This window comes from Tachyglossus aculeatus, unplaced genomic scaffold, assembly GCF_015852505.1.
Source record: "Tachyglossus aculeatus isolate mTacAcu1 unplaced genomic scaffold, mTacAcu1.pri scaffold_155_arrow_ctg1, whole genome shotgun sequence".
In the NCBI taxonomy this organism is placed as follows: domain Eukaryota; kingdom Metazoa; phylum Chordata; class Mammalia; order Monotremata; family Tachyglossidae; genus Tachyglossus; species Tachyglossus aculeatus.
Genome location: NW_024044878.1, coordinates 88,573 through 105,246, shown reverse-complemented (window position 1 = coordinate 105,246; position 16,674 = coordinate 88,573). Strand labels below are relative to the sequence as shown.

Below are 16,674 nucleotides of genomic sequence, written 5' to 3'. Positions count from 1 at the left end.
CTCGTCCCCCTCTCCATCCCCCCATCTTACCTCCCTCCCTTCCCCACAGCACCTGTATATTTGTATATATGTTTGTACATATTTTTTTACTCTATTTATTTATTTAATTTATTTGTACATATCTATTCTATTTTACTTTGTTAGTATGTTTGGTTTTGTTCTCTGTCTCCCCCTTTTAGACTGTGAGCCCACTGTTGGGTAGGGACTGTCTCTATATGTTGCCAATTTGTACTTTCCAAGCGCTTAGTACAGTGCTCTGCACATAGTAAGCGCTCAATAAATACGATTGATGATGATCTATATAATAAATTAATATATCTATTCTTATCATAGTGTTTATAAAATACTCTAGGTATCTTAGGTATCTTACTGATTTGCAAATTGTAAAGTAAGAAAAAGGGACAGGTTTGAGCATTGGGTGAGGGATAGAAATAAGTTAAGCTGGTCTCTAGACTGAGAGCTCACTGTGGGTAGGGAAAACATCTACCAATTCTGTTGCATTGTCCTCTCCCAAGCGCTGAGTACAGTGCTCTGCACAAAGTAAACACTCAATAAATACTATCGACTGATATATGTGGGTAGGGAACGTGTCTACTAACTCCATTGTATTCTCCCAGACACTTAGTTCAGTGCTCTGCATACAGTAAGCACACAGTAAATACCACTGATTGACAATTGTTTGAATGTAAGCAAGGAAGTTCTCTGCCAACGATTTTGCATTGTACTCTCCCAACTGCTTTAGTACAATGTTCTGCACGGTAAATGCTGAATAATTATCATTGATTGATTAATGTTGTCTTCTGGTTAGAGACAGGTTTAGGGATAAGGAAGAAGTCCTTAGACAAGTATTATGATAGCAGTATATTGAATACTGCTAGTAGTATTATCTTGATAACTACAGCGTTTCCTCGTGTATAAAGCATGGGCCTGGGAGTCAGAAGGAGCTGGGTTCTCATCCTGACTCTGCCACTCATCGCTTTATGATTTTGGGCAAGTCACTTCACTTCTCTGGGTCTCAATTATCTCATTTGTGAAATGGGCATATTTGTTAAGCACTTACTATGTGCCAGGCACTTTACCAAGTGCCGGAGTGGAGAAAGGCATATTGGTTTGGACACTGTCCCCACCTGACATGGGGCTCACAGTCTCAATCCCCATTTTACAGATTCGTTAATTCATTCAATTGCATTTATTGAGCGATTACTGTGTGCAGATCACTGTATTAAGCACTTGGGAAGTACAAATCAGCAACATATAGAGACGGTCCTCACCCAACAACGGCCTCATGGTCTAGAAAACGGGCTCACAGTTTGATGAGGTAACGAAGGCCCAGAGAAGTAAAGTGACTTCACACAGCAAACAAATGACAGAGCTGGAGTTAGAACCCATTACCTTTTGACTCCCAGACCCGTGCTGTATCCACTATGCCATTCTGCATCTCACCGCAGTGCTTAGTAAAGTGCCTGGAACATAGTAAAAACTTAACAAATGCTATCATTATTATTATTATAGACTGTGAGCCCACTGTTGGGTAGGGACCGTCTCTATATGTTGCCAACTTGTACTTCCCAAGCGCCTAGTACAGTGCTCTGCACACAGTAAGCACTCAATAAATACGATTGAATGAAGAATATTATTATTACTACTAATAACGATAATGATGTGGGTCTTCATTAGCTCTTATACCTGGAAGTGCTAATATAGGAAGTCCACGCCCTTCTGTTTGCCTAAAGTTTTGGTGGCTACCTGATATATTCTGTATAGCTTTTTCAGGTCTGAACTCTACTAATTTCTACTGCTACTTTCGATTTTTCTGGCTAGCTTCCCCTTCACTCCCTACCCCAGGAACTCATATACTTGCTGGAACACCGGGTCCATTGTCCCTTTCTTCTATCAGGTGGCCTTGCTCTTTCTCCCAGGCCTCAGTAATTGACTCTGAGCTGCCCCGGCAACTGGCATTCATTGCAGGCAATGGTAGCTTGGAGCACAGGCTTGCCAACAGGCGACTAGACTACTATTATAATACCTACTAATAGAACAGTTACTAGTATTACTAGCAATAATAGTAGCTATACTATTAGCAGTAATGATAATAAGAGCTATCTAGTAGTAGTAGCAGCAGCAGTAGCTGTAGTAGTAGTAGTACAGCGTGGCTCAGTGGAAAGAGCCCGGGTTTGGGAGTTTGAGGTCATGGGTTCTAATCCCAGCTCTGCCACCTGCTTGCTGTGTGACTTGGGGCAAGTCACTTAACTTCTCTGTGCCACAGTTACCTCACCTGGAAAATGGGGATTAAGACTGTGAGCCCCACGTGGGATAACCTAATCACCTTGCATCCCCCAGTGCTTAGAACAGTGCTTCACACATAGTAGGTGCTTAACAAATATTATTATTATTATTATTGTTATCATATTATCAATAATAATAATAGTAGTAGTAGTAATAGCAGTAGCACTGAAACAGTATGGTCCGGTGTATAGGGCACAGTCCTGGGACTCAAAAAGACCTGGGTTCTAATCCCGGCTCCACCACTTGTCTCCTGTGAAACCTTGGGTAAGTCACTTCACTTCTCTGGACCTCAGTTACCTCTTCTGTAAAATGGGAAGTAAGACTGTGAGCTCCATGTGGGACCTGTGCTATGTCCAACCTGATTATCCTGTACCTATCCCAGTGCTTAGTACAACGCCTGGTACTTAGAAAACACTCAACCAATACCATTTTCATCATACTAGTGTTATTATTACTTCTGTTGCCAAATTAACATGGTCTTTGCTCTTCATACATACATATGCATAGGCACACACACACACACACACACACACACACACACACACACACACAAACACACACACACACACACCCTTGTCAGAGCCTGGAATAGTGGAAAGAACATGTGCCTGGGAGTCAGAGAACCTGTGTTCTAAACCCAGCTCTGCCACTTGTTGCTGTGAAACCTTGGACTAACCACTTAACTTCTCTGTGTTTCAGTTTCTTCGTCTGAAAAATAGGAGTTCAATACTTAGGCTGTGAACCCTATGTGGGACAGCTACCGTGTCCGATCTGATTCATTTTCCTGCACCCTAGTGCTTAAAATAGTACTTGACATATAAGTGCTTAATGAATGCCATAGATACTATTATTTTCATTATTATTATATATCCACTCCATTCTCCTACTACACTTCAGCTGTCACTCTCCTTTCCCTCACAAGCACACCTTCTCATGTGATATGTTCCCAAATCTCTTGTCTCCAGTCTCTGTACCATGAACCTTCCTCCTGCCCGGAACCCCCTCCCACTTCAAATCCACCGGTCCACAGCTCTCTCCATATTGCAAGCCTTTTGAGAGAAGCAGTATTGCCTTGTGGATAGAGCATGGGCATGAGAGTCAGAAGGAGCTGGGTTCTAATCCCAGCTCTGCCACCTGTCTGCTCTTGGATCTTGGGCTAGTCACTTCACTTCTCTGTGCCTCAGTTACCTCCTTTGTAAAATGGGGATTAAGACTGTAAGCCCCACCTGGTACAGGGACTGTGTATAACCTGATTTGCTTGTATCCACCCCTGTGTTTGGTACAGTGTCTGGTGCATAGTAAGTGCTTAACAAATACTACTATTATTATTATTTAAATTCCAGGATGCCTATCCCAATTAATTTTCTTTTTCCTAGGTCACATCATCCCTACTCTCTTTTTCAGCCTTTTTGCACTCAGCTCTTCTCGTTACACTTTAGTACATACCATATTATTTACTCTACTATAAGAGCACTTTCTTCATTTATAAATTATTTTAGTGCCTCTCTCCCCTGCTAGACTGTAAGCTCTTTGTGGGCACAGATTGTGGTGTTTTTTTTTTAATTTTATGCTCCCAAGCATTCAGTAGAGTGGTACAAACGTAATAAACACTCAGTCAATACGTTGATAGACTGTAATCCATTTGAGGGTGGGAATCATGTCTTCTACCTCTATTGTACTCCTCCAAGTGTATTCTGCCTCTATTGTACTCTCCTAGCTCTTTGTACACACACAGTAAGTGTTCAGTACTTTCCATTGATTGGCTAGTTGCTAATTGCTGCTACCCTGAGGGAAGAATGGATGTAAAAGAGTTCTGAGTGACCGGGCATCAAATTATTTACAACTCTCTAACAGTGAAATATTATTAATAACAACAACAACAATAATAATAACAATAGTGGCATTTGTTATTTGGTATTTGATTATTAGGTAGTTGGTCTTGAGAAGCAGCATGGCATAGTGGATACAGCACGGGCCTAAGAGTCAGAAGGACATGGGTTCGAATCCTCGATACACTACCTGCTTGCTGTTTGGCCTTGGGCAAGTCACTTCACTTCTCTGGGCCTCAGTTACCTCATTTGTAAAATGGGGGTTGAGACTGTGAGCCCCACGTGGGACAGGGACGGTGTCCAACTCGATTTGCTTGTATCCACTCCGCCGCTTAGTACAGTGCCTGACACATAGTAAGTGTTTAACGAATACCATCATCATCATTATTATTGTTGTTAAGCTGTTACTATGTGCCAAATACTGTACTAAGTGCAGGGGTAGACACAAGGTAATCAGGGTATGGGGCTCGCAGTCTAAATAGGGGGAAGAACAGGTATAGAATACCCATTTTGCAGACGAAGAACTAAGGCACAAAGAAGTTAAGTGACTTGTCCAAGGTCAGCCAGCCGACAAAGGAATAAAACCCAGGTTCTCTGACCCTGAAGCTCGCACTCTGATCTGGGCCTTGCTGCTTCTCGAAAGCAATCCCTCTGGAGTGATCAAACCCACTCGGGAACAGTTCAACATTCCATTGTTCTGTCAGAGGTAGGCAAATTGAGTCCTCTCCTGAGACATAAACTTTGAGAAGTGACTAATGAGGCACTAAGAGAATGATTAGTTCTGTTGGAACATAAGTCTCTGTGGGGGTGGTGTTGGGACGAGGTTCCTAGGAGCTTGGAGACTAGAGCTATACTTGAGTGAGCCCCACAGCTACCCCGAGACCAAGAGTTTCCACCAATCCTAATTCGTATTTTCTGTTGTAAACTCAGGGTGGGGAGCTTCAGGCCCTGGGGGATTCCTTTGTCGGGATAAGGCTCTCCTGAGAGAATACAGCACAGATCTACTGAGAAACCACAGTTGGGAACCTTGTGTTTAACCATCTGCATATCCCTGTTCGTGTAGGACAAAGATTGTGATTTTTACAGCTTTCACCTTTGTCCTCATCTCTCCCGCTGCCAACACCCTTCGTTCTACCTGGAACTCTCCCTTTCGACATCTGGCACACTACTACTCTCCCCATCATCCAAACCCTGTGGATATCACATCTCCTCCAGGGAGTCTTTCCTGATTGATCACTGATATCCCCACTTTATATCCCCCATGACTGCCACTTCAGCACTTCCGTCCCATTTAAGCATTTGGGTACTCACTATCGGTAATAATAATAATAGCAATAGTAATGATAATAATTACGGTATTTGTTAATCACTTACAAGGTGCCAGGCAGTGCACTAACCACTGTGGTGGATAGACGCAAATTGGGTTGGACACAGTCCCTGTTCATATGGGGCTCACAGCCTCACTCCCCATTTTACAGATAAGGTAATTGAGGCACAGAGAAGCTGAGTGACTTGCCCAAGGTCACACAGAAGATAGGTGGCAGAGCCGGGACTAGAACCTATGACCTTCTGACTCCCAGGCTCATGCTCTATCCATTGAGCTAGGCTGCTTCTCTATCGATAACTCATACACTCTATTAATTGTAACTCAGGAACAAATCCTCTTTTCTTCTTCCTCTTGTCGAATTGATGACAATGTTTGTTCTCCCACACTAAGCTCCATAAGGGCAGGGATCATATCTGCTCATTTTATTAACTCCTTCCAAGCACAGCGCTCTACACAATGTAGTGCTCAATAAATTGATTGATTGATTGGTTGGTTGGTCCATCTTCCAGAGGAGCAGGGAGAGGTGTTATATTTCAGTAGCCATTTGTACTGAAAAGAGGGCTTATGAAACATTTTCATCACCTTCATAGATATCTCTGCCTCTTGTGGATACAAGCAAATCGGGTCGGTCACAGTCTCTGCAAAGTTCTTGGGTCGTTTTGTTGGTTGAGGCAGAATTTATTTGAATTTCGATTTGCAACTCAAGTAGAAGTTGGGAAATAGTCATGAGGAGCCATAGTTCATCCTTTACCTATGAATCAAGCAAAACCTCCTCACTCTCGGCTTCAAGGCTCTCCAGCACCTCGCCCCCTCCTACCTCAACTCCCTTCTCTCCATCTACAGCCCAGCCCACACCCTCCGTTCCTTTGCCGCTAACCTCCTCACTGTGCCTCCTTCTCATCTGTCCCACCATCGACCCCCAGCCCACGTCCTTCCCCTGGCCTGGAATGGCCTCCCTCCACACATCCGCCGAGCTAGCTCTCCTCCTCCCTTCAAAGCCCTACTGAGAGCTCACCTCCTCCAGGAGGCCTTTCCAGACTGAACCCCCTTTTTCCTCTCCTCCTTCCCATCCCCCCGCCCTACCTTCTTCCCCGCCCAACAGCACTTGTATATATATATATATATATATATATATATATATATATATATATATATATTGCTCTACTTATTTTACTTGTACATATTTACTATTCTATTTATTTTGTTAATGATGTGCATATAGCATTAATTCTATTCGTTCTGACGATTTTGACACCAGTATACACGTTTTGTTTTGTTGTCTGTCTCCCCCTTCTAGACTGTGAGCCCGTTGTTGGGTGGGGACCGTCTCTACATGTTGCCAACTTGTACTTCCAAGGCGCTTAGTACAGTTCTCTGCACACAGTAAACGCTCAATTGATTGATTGAATTGATTAAATGAATGAATGAATTATTTTAGAGCAGATCATGACCCTCAGTAATGTATTCTGATCGGCCCCCTTTCTCCTCTTTACCTATGTTTTGAACTTCACCAGAAACCTGACAATCGTCACCCTCTCTCTTCTTGACTCCTGTCTCTGCCCTCCCATATACTTCTTCCTGTACATTTTCTCCTTCCTGGAGATCTTCATGTCCTCCTGCATTCCTAGATTCCTAGCCACAAACTTCACTGGGGACAGGACCATTTCTTACAATAGTTGTGTAACACAGCTGTTCTTCTTTATCCTGCCGGAGAAGACCGAGTTCTTCCTCCTGGCTGCCACAAGCGCGTAGTACAATGCCCTGCACACAGTAAGCGCTCAATAAATACGATTGAATGAATGAATGAATGTCCATATTTTCCAGTCAATAGTATTGATTGATTAAGCACCTACCAAGTGCTAGTACCTACCAAGTGCTTGTAGCACGTTTGCCTCCAGTACTTCAATTTCCACACTTTGAGGGTGAGAGCAGTGATCTCAGCCCTGCTCTCACACCCAAGTGTGACAGTGAGGCAAAAACATTCCTACATCCCCAGAATCAGAGTAACAGTTCCATAAAGTAATGTCAGCCAATAGAATTGACTGTGTACTTACTGTATGCAGGGCTCTGAATTAGTTTTGGGGAGAATACAGTAGATTTAGAAGACATGATACTTGCCCTTAAGGAGCTCACAGTCTTACAATTATTATTATTTATTGAGCACTCCTAAACAGTTGAGAGACTATTCAAGAATTAGTAGTCAAGCAATCAATGGTATTTCTTAAATACTTCCTATGTTTAAGTACTAAGCACTTGGAATAGAATAGTAGAGTTAGTAATAATGATGATGATGATTGTGGTATTTGTTAAGCTCTATGTGCTAGGCACTGTACTAAACGCTGGAGTGGATACAAGCAAATCAAGTCGATCACAGTCTCTGTCCTGCATAGGGTTTACAGCCTTAATCCCCATTTTACAGATGAGGGGACTGAGGCACAGAGCAGTGAATTAATTTATCCAAGGCCATACAGCAGACAAGTGGCAGAGTCGTAATTAGAACCCATGACCTTCTGACTCCCAGGTCTGTGCTTTCTAAACTACACCATGCTAGGGAAGATGATCCATGTTCTCAAAGAGCTTACAATCTAATAAATGTCAGGTAGCGGGAATCCACTGAGTATAGAGGTGTTGATATAAGTGGGGGTGATGAGTATGAAAACGTTCCCTGCCCTCAACGATCTCATTTTCTTGGAAGCAGCATGATGTAAGGAATAGGGCACAGGCTTGGGAGTCAGAGGGTCATGTGTTTTAATCCCAGCTCCACCATCTATTTGCTGTGTGACCTTGGGCAAGTCACTTCACTTCTCTGGGCCTCAGTTCCCTCATCTGGAAAATGAAGATTGAGACTGCGAGCCCCACTTGGGGCAGGGACTGTTGAACCCAATTTGCTTATATCCACCCTAGAATTTAGTACAGTGCCAGGCACATAGTAATCGCTCAACAAATACAATAACAATTATTATTCTGATTAATAAAAAATAATAATAACAATCTAGTAGGGAATACAGTTCCTGCTATAGATCACGGACAATTGAGCAGCTACTGTGTGCCACAGTGGTGATTGCAATGCACTGAACCTTCACAGTCTCACGCCCCCTCCCCCCTCCTCGGCCCCTGGCCCTATTGTCCTGCAGCCCGTATTGTCAGAGAGCTGGCAGGGAGAGGATTTTGCCACTTGGCAGTCACGGAAGAGAACATCTCCAGTCAACCATATTTATTGAGCACTTCCTGTGTGCAGAGCATGTCCTAAGCGTTTGGGAGAGTACAATATAACAATACAACAGGCACATTCCCTGAGCACAACGAGGTTACAGTCTAGAAGGGGTGAAAGACATTAATATAAATAAATAAATAAATAAATAAATAAATAAATAAATAAACAAATAAATAAATAAACAAATTCCATATATGTTGTTAGATGAATTACAGCTGTCCAAGATCTCGTCATCTGCAGACACCCCTGTGCTTTCCAGATATGGTCAGGCATCGCTGAGTATGTCACACGCTGGCCTTCCCTGACTAAACCCTCATTTCCTCTTCTCCCACTTCCTTCTGCATCACCCTGACTTGCTTCCTTTATTCATTGCTTCCGTCCCAGCCCCACAGCAGATATGTACATATCTGTAATTTCATTTATTTATTTTAATGTCTTTCTCCCCCTCCAGACTGTAAGCTCGCTGTGGGCAGGGAATATATCTGTTTATTGGTATATTGTACTCTTCCAAGCGCTTAGTGCAGTGCTCTGTATTCATTAAATATGATCGAATGAAATACGATTGAATGAATGAAGTAGGACTAAGGGCCGGAGGGACATTTTCCACTCTATTGAGAACAGCAGGAGAAGAAAAAAGAGCAACAGCAGCAGCTGCTACAGGAGCGCCCCAGTACAGCTAGAGGTACAACGGCCACTTTTGCCCCGCGGGTAGCCCAGGCACCAGGGACCACTAGGTGATGAGAGAAGCCTGCCCCATTTCCAGGAAAGAACCCTTCAAGATCCCCATCACTCCTCCTTCGACGCTTATCCTAGCAAATTAAAATTCTTTGCTCGGGGGGATTGAGAACCGAGTTCATTAGCTCCTTGATATAAGCATCTCCAGGGAATGTCTCCTTTGTTATCTAAAGAGCCCTCCCATCTACATTGAGAAGAACTCATAAAGGGGCTGAATTTTGTCCCTGTAAAATAAGGGCTGGGGGAGAGATGAATAATGTCAAATCTCCTTTCTGTGACTGTAGGAAGCAGCTTGCTTTCTCCAGTCTCAGCTATCCTGTCTTTCCTTCCCTCTAGAACATACGTTTCTCCAACCCCGCTAGTAGGCTGGCAGGAAGGGTGTCGCCCAGGACCCCAACTCCTCTCCCCTCTGCAAACCGATGGAAGTAGTAGCAGCAGAAGGACGAGGATAAGGGAAATTCGGTCATGCCTGGCAGGGCACCACAAAAATAGGGAGAGATTTGGGCTGCCTAAATGGTATGCAATTCTTCTTGAGAATAGGGAGAAGGTCGATTCGGATTTTCAAACGAACAAACCGGATATTCAGTGGGAAAACTCTGCCCAAAACCATCGAGAGTGTCAGAAAAGTAAGTACACGTTCCTCCTTAAGTACCTTGGTCCTCCCGAAATCTGATCTCTGCTGTTTTTTCCTGTCCCACATCTGACATTTCTGATTTGGTCAGGGAAGGAGATAGCGACAGTTGGAAAGGAATCAGCTGGATTAGTATTTTTGCTGGCTGGATCGATCTCTGAGGATTTGGGATTGGCCCGTGCCTCAGGTGATCTGTTGCCTCTGACAAATTTTTCCTTTTCACCGGGCATATCCTCGCCTGGAGCCCTGCTAGGGATCCATTTCATGGTTCTCAGCTCTTGGATACCTGGACTTCTAGCCCCAGCTCTGCCTGGAGATGGCTGACGTGACTGATGACTTCCCTGAACCTGGGTTCAAAAATCCCGGTGAATTCCTCGATAGCTAATTTTTATTGCTGATCTCTCCCATTAGTTGTAAACTCCCCACAGGCGGGGTCTGTAGTCTATTGTTGTGCTCTGTATGCAGTAAACACTCAATAAATACCACCGACTGATTGATTTTACTTCCTAGGAGCCTATGAGAGTGTTGTGTACAGAAGAGGTGCCCAATAAACGCTGATGAGGATTGGTTTAATAAAGACAGCCAGAGTGATGGTAATGATTCGGTCCAATGAGAGAAGGAGAAGCATTCCAACTGGTTTCTTTGAGTTTCCCTTTTTAGCCTCTCTCCTCATTTAATCGTATTTATTGAGTGTTTTCCTTTTGCAGAGCGCTGTACTAAGCGCTTGGAAGAGAATAATAAAACAATAAACAGAAAACTTCCCTGACCAACTTCACGTCTGCTTCCTCTCTCATCCTCAGTTGTGACCCCGGAGGAAATCCAGAGTCAGCGATGAGAAATCAGTTCTCAGTGACCGAGTTCATCCTTCTAGGGCTGACAGACACTCCAGACTAGAAGATGGTCATCTTTTTATTCCTGCTACTCAGTTACCTGTTGAACATCACTGGGAACCTGACCATCCTCGTTCAAGCTCTCATCCTATCCCGTCTGGACTACTACATCAGCCTTCTCTCTGATCTCCCATCCTCGTGTCTCCCCCCACTTCAATCCATACTTCATGCTGCTGCCCAGATTGTCTTTGTCCAGAAACGCTCTGGGCATGTTACTCCCCTCCTCAAAAATCTCCAGTGACTACCAATCAATCTGCGCATCAGGCAGAAACTCCTCACCCTGGGCTTCAAGGCTCTCCGTCACCTCGCCCCCTCCTACCTCACCTCCCTTCTCTCCTTCTACAGCCCACCCCGCACCCTCCGCTCCTCTGCCACTAATCTCCTCACCGTGCCTCGTTCTCGCCTGTCCTGCCGTCGACCCCCGGCCCACGTAATCCCCCGGGCCTGGAATGTCCTCCCTCTGCCCATCCGCCAAGCTAGCTCTCTTCCTCCCTTCCAGGCCCTACTGAGAGTTCACCTCCTCCAGGAGGCCTTCCCAGACTGAGCCCCTTCCTTCCTCTGCTCCTCGTCCCCCTCTCCATCTCCCCCATCTTACCTCCTTCCCTTCCCCACAGCACCTGTATATATGTATATATGTTTGTACATATTTATTACTCTATTTATTTATTTATTTATTTTACTTGAACATATCTATTCTATTTATTTCATTTTGTTAATATGTTTGGTTTTGTTCTCTGTCTCCCCCTTCTAGACTGTGAGCCCACTGTTGGGTAGGGACTGTCTCTATATGTTTCCAACTTGTAGTTCCCAAGCGCTTAGTACAGTGCTCTGCACACAGTAAGCGCTCAATAAATACGATTGAATGATTGATCCTCACTCTCACCCTACTGGACTCCGCACGCCAATGTAATTTTTCCTCCAGAATTTCTCCTTCCTAGAAATTTCATTTACGTCGGTCTCCATTCCCAAACTGCTGGTGGGTATTTCGACCGGGGACAGGATCCTTTCCTATAATGTTTGTGCCATTCAGTTGTTCTTCTTCATCTTCCTAGGGGCGACGAAGTTTTCCCTCCTGGCCGCCATGCCCTATGACCGCTATGTCGCCATTTGCCAGCCGCTGCTCTACTTGACCATCATGAACTGGAGAGTCTGCACCCTGCTGGTCCTCTGCTCCTGGCTGGTCGGCTACCTGTTCATCTTTCCGGGCCTAATCCTGGGTCTCCAGCTGGAACACTGTGACTCAAACGTCATCAACCATTTCACCTGTGACACTGCCCCCGTGCCGGAAATCTCGTGCACTGACACGCAATTATTAGAGAAGATGAATTTTATATTTGCAGCTGGGACACTCCTGGTCACTCTGGCACAAGTCGCAGTGTCCTACACGGCCATCATCTACACAATCCTGAGACTGCCCTCCACCCAGAAAAGAAAAAAAGCCTTTTCCACTCTGCCTTCAAACATGCCCATGTCTCTCCCATCCTAAAAAAACCCTCTCATGACCCCACCTCACCTTCTAGTTATCGTCCCATATCCCTCCTACCATTCCTTTCCAAACTCCTTGAACGAGTTGTCTACATGCGCTGCCTAGAATTCCTCAACAACAACTCTCTCCTCGACCCCCTCCAGTCTGGCTTCCGTCCCCTTCATTCCACGGAAACTGCCCTCTCAAAGGTCACCAATGACCTCCTGCTTGCCATATCCAACGGCTCATACTCTGTCCTAATCCTCCTCGACCTCTCAGCTGCCTTTGACACTGTGGACCACCCCCTTCTCCTCAACACGTTATCTGACCTTGGCTTCACAGACTCCGTCCTCTCCTGGTTCTCCTCTTATCTCTCTGGTCGTTCTTTCTCAGTCTCTTTTGCAGGCTCCTCCTCCCCCTCCCATCCTCTTACTGTGGGGGTTCCCCAAGGTTCAGTGCTTGGTCCCCTTCTGTTCTCAATCTACACTCACTCCCTTGGTGACCTCATTCGCTCCCACGGCTTCAACTATCATCTCTACGCTGATGACACCCAGATCTACATCTCTGCCCCTGCTCTCTCCCCCTCCCTCCAGGCTCGCATCTCCTCCTGCCTTCAGGACATCTCCATCTGGATGTCCGCCCGCCACCTAAAGCTCAACATGTCGAAGACTGAGCTCCTTGTCTTCCCTTCCAAACCTTGTCCTCTCCCTGACTTTCCCATCTCTGTTGACGGCACTACCATCCTTCCCGTCTCCCAAGCCCGCAACCTTGGTGTCATCCTCGACTCCGCTCTCTCATTCACCCCTCACATCCAAGCCGTCACCAAAACCTGCCGGTCTCAGCTCCGCAACATTGCCAAGATCCGCCCTTTCCTCTCCATCCAAACCGCTACCCTGCTAATTCAAGCTCTCATCCTATCCCGTCTGGACTACTGCACTAGCCTTCTCTCTGATCTCCCATCCTCGTGTCTCTCTCCACTTCAGTGCTCCTCTAACATGATCGTCATCTCCCTCGCTTATGGCAGCTGTATATTCATGTACATCAAGCTATCCCCCAAGGAAGGTTTAGACTTCAACAAGAGAGTGGCGGTGCTAAATACCTCGGTGGCCCCCATGCTGAACCCTTTATCTACACCCTACGAAACCAGCAGGTGAAGCAGGCCACCAAGGACGTACCCAAGAAGGTGATTTTCTTTAAGAAAAAATAAGAGACTTTGATACTTCTTTGTGATTCTGTAACAGAAAACGAAATTAAATGGCCAAAGCTTTCCTTGGTGAGGATGGACTTACACCTCCCCCTCAGGTGCTCTTTCCTCATCATCTTTTTCTGTTTCCACTCCCAAGTTTGATCGGCTCACCACTTTGTCCACTAGACCTGCCCCATCCCTTTCGGCAACAACTTTAGAACTAGTTGTGATCGTATGAGTAGTAGAATAATAATTGTGGTATTTGTTAAGTGCTTACTATGTGTCAGGTACTATACTAAGCGCTGGGGTGGATACAAGCAAATCGGGTTGGACAGAGTGTCTGTCAATCAATCAAGCAATCAATCGCATTTATTGAGCGCTTACTGTGTGCAGAGCACTGTACTAAGCGCTTGGGAAGTACAAGTTGGCAACATATAGAGACAGTCCCTACCCAAGAGTGGGCTCACAGTCTAGACGGGGGAGACAGAGAACAAAACCAAACATACTAACAAAATAAAATAAATAGAATAGATATGTACAAGTCAAATAAATAAATAAATAAATAGAGTAATAAATATGTGCAAACATATATACATATATGCAGGTGCTTTGGGGAAGGGAAGGAGGTAAGATGGGGGACGGAGAGGGGGACGAGGGGGAGAGGAAGGAAGGGGCTCAGTCTGGAAAGGCTTCCTGGAGGAGGTGAACTCTCAGTAGGGCCTTGAAGGGAGGAAGAGAGCTAGCTTGGCGGATGGGCAGAGGGGGGGCATTCCAGGCCCGGGGGATGACGTGGGCGGGACAGGCGAGAACGAGGCACGGTGAGGAGATTAGCGGCAGAGGAGCGGAGGGTGCGGGGTGGACTGTAGAAGGAGAGAAGGGAGGTGAGGTAGGAGGGGGCGAGGTGACGGAGAGCCTTGAAGCCCAGGGTGAGGAGTTTCTGCCTCACGATTGATTCGTAGTCACTGGAGATTTTTGAGGAGGGGAGTAACATGCCCAGAGCGTTTCTGGACAAAGACAATCTGGGCAGCAGCATGAAGTATGGATTGAAGTGGGGAGAGACACGAGGATGGGAGATCAGAGAGAAGGCTGATGCAGTTGTCCAGACAGGAGAGGATGAGAGCTTGAACGAGCAGGGTAGCGGCTTGGATGGAGAGGAAAGGGCGGATCTTGGCAATGTTGCGGAGCTGAGACCGGCAGGTTTTGGTGACGGCTTGGATGTGAGGGGTGAATGAGAGAGCGGAGTCGAGGATGACACCAAGGTTGCGGGCTTGTGAGACGGGAAGGATGGTAGTGCCGTCAACAGAGATGGGAAAGTCAGGGAGAGGGCAAGGTTTGGGAGGGAAGACAAGGAGTTCAGTCTTGGACATGTTGAGTTTTAGGTGGCGGGCAGACATCCAGATGGAGATGTCCTGAAGGCAGGAGGAGATGCGAGCCTGGAGAGAGGGGGAGAGAGCAGGGGCAGAGATGCAGATCTGGGTGTCATCAGCGTAGAGATGATAGTTGAAGCCGTGGGAGTGAATGAGGTCACCAAGGGAGTGAGTGTCGCTCATGTGGTTCAGGATAGTAATAGTAGTAGTAGTAGTAGTAGTAGTAGTAGTAGTAGTAGTAGTAGTAGTAGTACTTTCCCATCACTGTAGACAGCACCACCATCTTTCCTGTCTCACAAGCCCATTACCTTGGTGTTATCCTTGACTCCTCTCTCTCAGTCAACCCACAAATTCAATCCGTCGCGAAATCCTGAGGTCCCACCTTCACAACATCGCTAAAGCCCGCCCTTTCCTCAACATCCATACTGCTACCACGCTAATACAATCACTCATCCTATCCCGTCTGGATTACTGCATCAGTCTCTCCATGCTGACCTCCAGCCTCCTATCTCTCCCCACTCTGGTCCATACTTTACTCTGCTGCCCGGATCATTTTTCTACCAAAACGTTCTGGACACGTCACCCTTCTCCTCAAAAAAACCCTCCACTGGTTGCTAATCCACCTCCGTATCAAACAAAAATTCCTCTCCATTGGCATTAAAGCACTCCATCACCTTGCCCCCTCCTACCTCATCTCGCTTCTCTTTGTCCACAATCCAGCCCACACACCTCGCTCCTCCAGTGCTAACCTAATCACTGTGCCTTGATCTCGCCTGTCTAGCCGCCGAGCCCTAGTCCACATCCTGCCTCTGGCTTGGAACGCCCTCCCTCCTCAAATCCGCCAGAAAGTTACTCTCCCCCAACCTCTTCAAAATCTTACTGAAGACACATCTTCTACAAGAGGCCTTCCCAGACTAAGTCCCACTTTTCCTCATCCTCCATTCCCTTCTACGTCGCCATGACCTGTTCCCTTGGCTCTTCCCCCCTCTCCCAGCCCCACAGCACGTATATATATATATATCTGTAATTTTATTTTTTGTATTGATGTCAGTTATTTGTATTGCTGTTTGTCTTCCCCTTCACCTTGTAACCTCCCCAGCGCTTAGAACAGTGCTTTGCAGATAGTAAGCGCTTAATAAATGCCATTATTATTATTATTATTATTATTATTATTATTATTATTATTATTATTCCCGCACCTCAGACTGTGAGCTCACTTTGGGTAGGAATTGTCACTCTTTATTATTGTATTGTACTTTCCCAAGCGCTTAGTATAGTTCTCTGTGCTCAGTAAGCGCTCAATAAATACGATTAAACGAACAAATAAATAAATAAATAAATAAATAAATAAATAAATAAATAAATAAATAGTAGCAGTAGTAATAGTGATTCTCTGTCTCTCCCATCTTCAGTCCATACTTCACTCTGCTGCCCGGATCATTTTTATTTTAAAAAAGGCTCAGTCCATATCTCCCCTCTCCTTAAAAACCTCCAACTGTTGGCCATCTATCTGTGAATCAAATAGAAAAACCTAACTATAGGCTTTAAGGCACTTAATCATCTCTCCCCCTGCTACCTTACTTCACTCATCTCCTACTGCAACCAAATCCACACACTTAGCTTCTTTAATACCAGCCTACGCATTGTACCTCAATCCCTTCTTTCTCACCAGAGACCTCTTACCTACATCCTCCTTCTGGCTTGGAATTCCCTCCCCCTTCATATCTGACAGGCCACCACAACC

The 16,674-nt window shown here is 45.5% G+C and overlaps 1 pseudogene; it reads left to right on the top strand.

The window, feature by feature from the left end:
* Positions 1 to 10,853: 10,853 nt before the first annotated feature.
* On the top strand, positions 10,854 to 13,584 carry LOC119923203 (annotated as a pseudogene).
* Positions 13,585 to 16,674: the final 3,090 nt, after the last annotated feature.